The sequence below is a fragment of the Humulus lupulus genome, chromosome 4 (genome assembly GCF_963169125.1).
Source record: "Humulus lupulus chromosome 4, drHumLupu1.1, whole genome shotgun sequence".
Classification (NCBI taxonomy): domain Eukaryota; kingdom Viridiplantae; phylum Streptophyta; class Magnoliopsida; order Rosales; family Cannabaceae; genus Humulus; species Humulus lupulus.
The window spans coordinates 152246623-152254778 of NC_084796.1; the positions used below are offsets into that span (position 1 = coordinate 152246623).

Here is an 8156-nt window from a genome sequence, read left to right on the forward strand (position 1 = left end):
CGGGTGCCTTTCCAGCCTGTAAAACCCCACCTTGTCTGAATGACCCCTCATAGGCTGAGACTTCAACCCGTAGAAGTACAGCACCTCCTCCGGGGTAGGAGCTTCCAGTTTCCGGGACTTGCAAAAGATGAACCACCCCGTTAGGAGCTTGTAGCTGGGAGGAATCAGCTGGAAGGGGGCAATCCCCGCCTTCACACAGAAATTGGCGAAGTAACTCCTTAGGGGCAAGTGCGCCCCACACACTATGTGTGCCCAGCTCCAGGCACCAAAGCCCTCGTGACTCTGGCTAGCTGACTCGCCCAGCACCGACAGACGGTGCCACATCAGACCTGGGATGTTCTTCAGGCCTGCCTCGGAGGAATACAGCTCCAGCATGCCATAATTCCTGAAAAGGTTCGGCTTCTGGTCCATCTCCCAGATGGAACTATTGGAGGTCGGTGGGCTAGCCGCGACCACTTTCGCCTTTCCTTTCCCCTTTGCACCAGCGACAGGAGAGCCCTTCTCTTGGGCAGAATCAGCCTCCCCCATAGCAAGGAGTTGTTCCTTTGAGATGTTCGTCACTGGACAAAAGAAAGAAAGAAGAAAACACTCTAAGCAGTCAGCACCCTTGTCATACCCTAGTGGTATCAAAGGCATCAGGGAGACCCTCCCCGAAAACTGCTTGGAGAGGCTCCCACCGAGCTTACCAAGGGATTGGCACCATGCCACCCGAAAGGCAGCAAGGAACCGGACTCAGACTCCGAGCCTAAGCCCACCAAAAGAAGTGTTTTCCAGAGAAAGACACCCTAAAGGCGTTCATGCTTATGCCCTAAAACAGCAAAACAAGGAACGACTTTCCAAACGCAAATCACCAAAGCATGCAAAAAAGGCTACTTATCGACTCACATCAATCACATGCCTACCAAAGCCCTATTCACGCATGCACATAAGCGATAATGGCAGAAACCCCTACTCTAACAACTACCAACAACCTAAGGTTTGGGAAGAAAGAGCAAAGTAGAAATACTTACTGATATTCGAGTAGTTGGAGGTTGAAGGAGTAACTGGATCACTGCAAAGCACGATCGCGAGAAGTAAAAGCTGCAAAGACGAACGGCGATTCAAACCAGGAACTTCGGCGAATAAACCCACTGCCAAATCAAAAGAAAAGTTTCCAGATCCTTCCCTAGAGAAATGGCAAGTTCGGAGGAACAGAAGCTGGGAAGCCTGAGAGTTCAATGGTTTAGAAATCTGAAAATCTGAAAGATAGAGAATTTGAAAGCGTAAAGAGGAAGAAAGGTCCTTTCCCTCGTTTTTATAGCAGGGAGGAAGTCGTTTCGAATTCCTCAAATGGACGGTCCCGATCTCCCCATTCCGTGCGCATCAGATCCAACGGCTGGAGATGAAGCGACGATCCTATTTATGACTCCTCGGATGGGAATAAAGTATTTATTTCCCATCATTACACCACCTCGGGCCCAGAGTACCATTAAAAACCGTCAAATCATTACTCAGATGACTGACGCACGCATACTCAACCAGTCGCCTCACGCACACGTCTTGGTCGCAGAACCATTCCCAGCATGACACGTGGTCCTTGCCGCACTTGAATACTTGAGTTCAAATAGAAGAAATTCCCTTTCTTTTTCATACTAACACTCAGACAGGAAAAAGGAATCCTTCCGGGAACACCGAAGGTGGCCCCTCGCCTAATCTAAGAGACCGAAATACCCGGAAGACTGTACAAGCCCCCGGATCTCTCAAAGCTCCGTGGCCTTGGGGGGTAAATGTTATCCAGATGTCCGGATAGCGTTTAGATTGATGTCCTCGGGGAAGAATAATTGTCGATGTTTTTCACGGTAGGTGACCAGAGCTCGCGGATGGACAGAAAGGCTTCGCCTCTCCTGTTTAGTGTCCGGATTACTCTTCCAAGCAAACACAACACGGAAACTCGTCAACTCTCCCGGACTCCCGAAGGGGTATCCTTCGGGGAAGCCCCTTCCAGGAGAAGCTCTTCGAGTGGTCTCCGCGGAAAAAGTTCCGTGCCTCGCACGGAACAAAACCAAACGGTCGAGTCCTGGAGGAGGCATATTTGGAATGATATCCGCCTGACACAGGATCCCGCCTGACACGCCCGTCAGGTCAAAGCCACACACATCCTAGCACGCCTAAGGGTACCTTTTCACCTACTGTTCCGCTGACAACTTGGAGAAGACGGATGACTTTGTGTGTTCCCCATACTTTCACGTAAATATACCCACATAGAGTCTTGTAGCCATGCTACTACAGTAATTGTATCCCCTATTTATGGCTGGTGTAATTAAGACTCATGTAGTTAGAGAAAAACCCTAATCCGAAACCCTAGCTATAAAGACCCCTTCATTTTACAAGAAGAGGGACGGCCAACAAATCGCATAGCAAGAACTCTGCTAAAATCTCTCCAGCTTCTTCTTCAAGAGAACCCGAGAGAAACATTGTGAGTGTGTGAAGTTCTTGTACACCAGCCATCTTACTGTAATCCTTTCCAAGTATAATAACATCGACTCGTGGACTAGGGCTCGTTAACGCCTGAACCACGTAAAAACACTGTTTGTTTAGTTACATTTCAACACTTCTACAGTTCTTATCTTTTTATTATTCTGTTTGTATTCGTTTCCGAAAAACTCGGTAAACAGTAATTAATTGGATATGACAGGATTAATTGGTGAATATTAGGAACATTAGAGGAATTAGCGGGAAACTGGGGAAATTACCCTTAGAACAATTAAAGGGCTAAGTGATTAGTGCTCAAAAATATCATTTTATTAGTCTTAAAAGTGTAAAATTAATTAAGTTTTAATTAATATTTTCACGGATTTATTGTCATATATTTTATATTTGAAAATATTAATTTTAATATAATTTGTGTTTAATTTTCAAGAAATAAAATATGTTTTTGACACAAAGAAAAAGAAATGAGAAAGAAAGAATTAAAATTGAAGAAATCATGAAGAAAATGATATTTTTGAAGGAGAAATAGGCCCAAAATCAAGCCCAAAATGGAGCCAGTCGCCAGCCAGCCGCCACTGCCACGTCTTACACGATCTGCCCCCTGACGCGTGTCTGACGCGCCTGCCATGCTCCCCCGTGCCCGACAACTTCTCTACAGACTGACGCGCTGCCACGCTGACAGCTGCCACCTGACGCGCCTGACGAGCCAACCGAATTTCGCCACCTGTCCTTGTTGTCAGCCTTTGTCTCCCACGGCTGAGCACCAATTTCCCCACTTTGCACCTATTTTTCAGCCATTTCCCCATTATTTTATACACAATTTCTACACATTTTTTAACTCTATTTACACTATAAATAGAGGACCAAATGTAGGAAAATGATAGCAGATTGTGTAAGGGAGAATAGAGAGTATTGGAGAGAAAAACACTTATTTTTCATATTTTTCTTTTACATTTTTGTGAGTGAAAACAATGCCTATTTTAGGCTAAATTTTCTTGTGGAAAGGCTAGAGTGGAGTTCATGTGTTACATTATATTTTTAATATATTGATTCTTTATTTTGTTCTTCATTTCTATATATTTGTTACAATTAAATTTATTTTCTTCTAATTTTTGTTCTAAATTTATTATTATCTTTTACATAAGTCTAGTCATGCTCTTCTTATGTAATTTAGGTTTTTAATTTAATTTAGAATATTTGTTATATTATATGCTTTTTACTGCATTCTGCCAATGGTATTTTGTCGCTCTAAAGTGTATAATATGATAGGTTTTTAAAATTAGAAGTTAGTATAATTTAATTAAAGAACATATTTTAAGGTGAGCTTTATTATATATATTTTCCAACTATAATTAATGGTGTAGAATTATAGTTGAGTATAATGAATCAATTTTATTAAAATATATATATGTTTGCATGAATGAAACTTATGCCTTCCATACTTTCTTTCTGATTCTAATCCCTCGATTTTATTCATTTAATGTTTATATTCTTTTTCAAATTCACATTTTTCCAAAGTTTATTATTTTTAATTTACTAATCTTTCTTTTAATTTTGTACTTTACCTCTCTGTGGATACGACATAGCCCGATTACTACTGAGACCGCTTAGGAATTTATTGGGAGATATCAATTTTCGGCGCCGTTGCTGGGGAGGTAATTCTACAATTAAAGGTTTGCATAGTAAATTAATTTTTTTTCTATTTAAAAAAAAAGTAGTATAATTTTTAATTTCTCTTTTATTTTATTTTCCCTTTTTAATTTTTATTTTTATTTATTATTTTTTTTTATTTAATTTTATTTTTATGTTTAGAATTTATTTTCTAGATTTAGGTTTTTTTTTTTCCGAAAAAAGCATAAAATTTTAAATCATAAAATTTAAAAAAAAAAATTCAAATAAATTATTGAGAACATTTGTGTAATCGTGGAAATTAGTAAAAACCAAACTTGTTCTCTCTTAGAAAAATTGGTTCTTAAATAAGGCCTGTGTTAGCGTTACCCTCCAATCTTTTCTAAGAACCTCAGGGAGTTCTAGAAAAGCTCTTGGGCCTAAAGTGGTACCTTGGCAGCCTTTCCAATTGGCCTGGGAACATTTTTGTGTATTCTTACTACATTATTACACACTTGCGCTTATAATACTTACAAAATAAAAAATATATATTTATGCCACGAAACAGAGACACACTAGGGAGATTTGTGAGGCAACAAGTAGAAACTTTAGAATACTCTCCTAGTTTTCTTCCATTCGTTCAAACACTCCCGATTCACCGAGACTTCCCGAACCACCCACGATGGCTCATCAAGACGAAGTCCAACCAAGACCGCTACAGGATTATTTACATCCTACGCGTACAGCCACACCTTCGTGCATAATGTATCCCAACAATATGCCAAATTTCGATTTCAAACCCGGCATGATTAACCTCTTACCAACCTTCCATGGGTTGGAAAATGAGAGTCCGTACGTGCATATACGGGAATTCGAAGAGGTGGTGGCTACATTCAACAACCGAGCTGATGTCATCAACATTGTGAGATTGAAATTCTTTCCTTTCTCGCTTAAAGACAAAGCAAAAAGCTGGTTGTATTCCTTAAGGCCTAGATCAATCGGAACATGGGACGAAATGACAAAAGCATTCTTTGCCAAATATTTCCCGCCCCATAAGACTAGCAGCCTTAAGAGGCAAATTCTACCTTCATCCAGAAAGACCATGAAACTTTCCATCAGGTCTGGGAGAGGTTTAGAGATTTGATAAATCAATGCCCACATCATGGATACGAAAGCTGGCGTCTAATCAGCTATTTCTATGACGGTCTCACAACCGGACAAAGGCAATTCATACAAATGATGTGCAATGGCGAATTCCTTCAAAAAGATCCTGATGAAGCTTTCGAGTACCTCGACGATCTTGCTGAAAAATCCTACACATGGAATGGACCAAGTCCTATGGACAAGCCACAATCAACTGGAATCTACCAATTGAAGGAAGAGGATAATGTCAAAAGCCAAATTGAATCATTGAGACAACAATTCGAGGCTTTCAAATCTCAAGAAGGTAGAGGGATCCACATGGCTGCAAAAGTAGAGACACGAGATCCATGCTTCATCTGTGCAGGAACGGAACATCAACCGCAAGAGTGCCCAACTCTTAGTGAGTTAAGAGGAGGAAAAGAGTAACAATGCAATGCTTTAGGGGATTACAAGAAACCTTATAACCCTTTCTCAAACACTTACAATCCCGGTTGGCGCAACCATCCAAATTTCAGCTGGAAGGATTCGAACCAAGCATCTGGAAGCCAATGGAGGCCTGAGCAGCAACAACCACCAAAATCATACAATGCTCCTCAAAATATCTTGCAGTCAAGTAATTCTCTTGAGAGTACTTTGAAAATGCTTCCACAAACTCAAATAGCCTCAACTCAAGAGCTCAAAGCTTGTTTCACACAAATGGTAGAGGAAATGAAAGACATGAAAGTCCAAATGAAAAAGCTAAACACTACTTTGGCGATTCAAGAGCATGGGAAAATTCCTGCTCAACCTCTAATCCATCAAAAAGGGAAACACATGGCACAAACCTCCTCCTCTGCAGATACAAATTTGAAAGAGGTTAATGCCATCACTACTCGAAGTGGTCAAAGTACGGTTTCACCGTTAACTAAGACAACGAGTACATCAATGCCCGCTCCAGATGATGATGTGCCAATAAGCATTCCAGTAAAGGCACCCTTTCCTCAAGCTTTGAAATCCTCTGGAAAGGTACTGGAAAATCATGGTGAAATCCTAGACCTTTTAACACAAGTGAAGATCAACTTGCCATTGTTGCATGTGATCAAACAAGTGCCGGCTTATGCCAAGGTTATCAAGGATTTGTGCACCGTTAAAAGAAAGCACCATGTCAAGAAAACTGCATTCTTGGTAGAACAAGCTAGCGCGGTAATTGACTGCAAGACACCGCCTAAGTACAAAGATCCTAGTTGTCCCACCATCTCATGCCAAATAGGGGAACAGGAATTTGGTCAAGCACTTCTAGACTTAGGAGCAAGTGTAAATCTCATGACATATTCAATACACTTGCAATTAGGTCTAGGAGAACTCAAGCCCACATCTGTGGTGCTACAACTGGCTGATCGATCAGTTAAGAAACCTCAGGGAATAGTAGAAGATGTTCTTATTCAAATTGAAAAATTCTATTACCCTGTTGATTTTCTCATTTTGGACACTCAATCTGAAGTGAGTATAGAGTCCAAAATTCCCATCATTCTTGGTAGACCTTTCCTCGCAACAGCTAATGCACTCATTAACTGTAGGAATGGTCTCATGAAAATATCTTTCGGGAACATGACTCTAGAAGTGAATGTGTTCCACATCGGAAAACAACCACCTGACAACGATGAGTGTTTCTGATCCTATCTGATTGATACACTTATTTCGGAAGAGGTCGAATCGAAATACACATCTAATCATTTTAATCACCTCTTCCAAATTTCAGAAAGTTCTGAGCTCGATGAGTCTGCAATCAACCCTGAAATTGTCAAACACTCACAGGCTAAAAGAACCATGTTTTGGAATCTAATCTTTGAGGAACTCCCTCAAGATCGAGAAACACCAAAACCATCTATTGAACAAGCTCCTTAACCAAAGTTGGTACAACTTCCTGAGGGTCTTAAGCATGTTTTCCTGGGAGCTGACAACACTTTTCCTGTCATAATATCCTCCAAGTTCACCGCCACACAAGAGCGCCAACTCATCAATGTGTTGCAAGAACAAAGAGATGCATTAGGATGGATGATAGCTGACATCAAAGGTATTAGTCCATTAATTTGCTCTCATCACATTCAATTGGAAGACAGGGCTATACCACGTCGTGACCCTCAAAGAAGACTGAACCCAACGATGAAGGAAGTAGTTAAGACTGAAGTCTTAAAACTTCTTGATTTTGGCATAATCTATCCTGTTGCTGACAGTAAATGGGTCAGCCCAACTCAAGTTGTTCCCAAGAAATCTGGAGTAACAGTGGTACAAAATGAAAAAGGGGAACGTGTTCCTACTAAGGTCACAACTGGGTGGCGCATGTGCATTGATTATAGAAAGTTAAATGCAGCCACCCGCAAAGACCATTTTCCACTTCCATTCATCGATCAAATATTGGAACGTGTGGCAGGTCATCCTTTCTATAGCTTTCTCGATGGTTATTCAGGGTATTACCAAATCGAGATTGCCTTAGAAGATCAGGATAAGACAACATTCACTTGTCCTTTTGGTACTTTTGCCTTCCGGCGTATGCCATTTGGCCTGTGCAATGCTCCAGCCACTTTCCAGCGATGCATGATGAGCATATTTAGTGATATGATCGAGAAATGTATGGAAGTATTGATGGATGATTTGACAGTCTTTGGAGATTCCTTTGAATCAAGCCTTCTCAATTTGGAGTCTGTGCTTAAACGTTGCAAAGAGAAAGGCTTGGTACTCAACTGGGAAAAATGTCATTTCATGGTGCCATCAGGCATAGTCTTGGGGCATGTCGTGTCGGAACGAGGAATTGAGGTTGATCAATCAAAGATTGAACTCATATCAAAGCTGCCCACCCCCAAGACTATTAAAGACATTCGTTCTTTTCTTGGGCATGCAGGATTCTATAGGAGGTTCATACAAAACTTTTCGACAATTGCTCGCCCTTTGTCAAACCT

General features: G+C 41.1%; 1 non-coding gene across 1 annotated transcript; it reads right to left on the minus strand.

The window, feature by feature from the left end:
* Window positions 1-5140: 5140 nt before the first annotated feature.
* Window positions 5141-5246, minus strand: LOC133833575 (small nucleolar RNA R71). Its single transcript, XR_009892948.1, has one exon. It is a non-coding gene; the product is annotated as a small nucleolar RNA R71 (small nucleolar RNA).
* Window positions 5247-8156: the final 2910 nt, after the last annotated feature.